This window comes from Mycetomoellerius zeteki, unplaced genomic scaffold (genome assembly GCF_001594055.1).
Source record: "Mycetomoellerius zeteki isolate Tzet28-1 unplaced genomic scaffold, Tzet1.0 scaffold384, whole genome shotgun sequence".
Lineage (NCBI taxonomy): Eukaryota > Metazoa > Arthropoda > Insecta > Hymenoptera > Formicidae > Mycetomoellerius > Mycetomoellerius zeteki.
This window is the reverse complement of record NW_017257375.1, coordinates 27,001-28,125: the sequence shown is the minus strand read 5'-3', so window position 1 is coordinate 28,125 and position 1,125 is coordinate 27,001.

The following is a 1,125-nucleotide window of genomic DNA, read 5'->3' as shown; positions in this document are numbered from 1 at the left end:
TTTAAAAAATAAATTTAACACCGTTTTTTTAACAGTAAAGGAAGAATATTTCAAATTGGAGATTAAGTAATATCGATCAGTTAAAATAAAACGGATTGATATATTATTATTAGTTCTCTTATTGCGTTTATATTTTGTAACTCTGACTATCATTGCAAATAAAAAAAGGTTAAGTGTAAATACTAATGTCCTTATATTTCCTGAGAAATAAATGTATATCTATCATGTTTCATTTCTATTTTGTTTTCTGTTTTAAATATAATGTATATTGTGTAGATTTGTTATTTTTCGAAGGTTCTGAACTTATTGCATTTACACCAGTTCAGAACTTACAGTGGAAAAAGAACAGACCTTATGCAATAAAGTAGAAAAAGAGAAAAGGTTACAACAGAGAGAAAAGGTGAGATGGAATATCAATGCTTTGATTGGTTACATACCTCGCTCGCGCATGTGTAGTTCATTTTTATCCATGCTGACATCAAAGGTGCCGACAGAGAGTTGCGCTACTGTATATACTGTGCCGTTAGTTTCCGCCGATCACGGTCGATCGAGTGTAACGCGGGGTCTACAATAGAAGTCGTAGCGGTCGTAAAATCTTAAGTTATAAAAAATTAACCAATCACAGTCGAATATGAGAGGAATACTCAACTATGATTGGTTAATTTTTTACGACTTAAGATTTTACGATCGTTACGACTTCTATTTAGTTTTGATAAAAAAGAAACTATGTGTGTCATTGATTTATGTTCCTTATATTCTCCTCTCTTTCTCTTGCTGCTGTTTATTGATAATAAACAGCAGCAAAGCGAAAGAGAGGAAGAGGAAAAGAATCGTGTTCATACATAAAAGGAAAGGACAAAAAATACTACAAACTTAACAATTAAATGCAGTGTCAGCAACATTAATTTACACTGTTATGTTAAATTACTCTATCAACAAAATATTTAACGATTTTCAAATCAGGATGAAAATACAAGAAAAATTTCAAAATAAGTATTATTGAAACTCAGGAAATTTTGGGACGAAAAATTTGTGGCAATCCTGATTAAAGTAAAATTTATATTTTTATGATCGCTCCATGCCTTCGGCTCGATATATAGGGTGCTTTCCATTTGATGACACAGG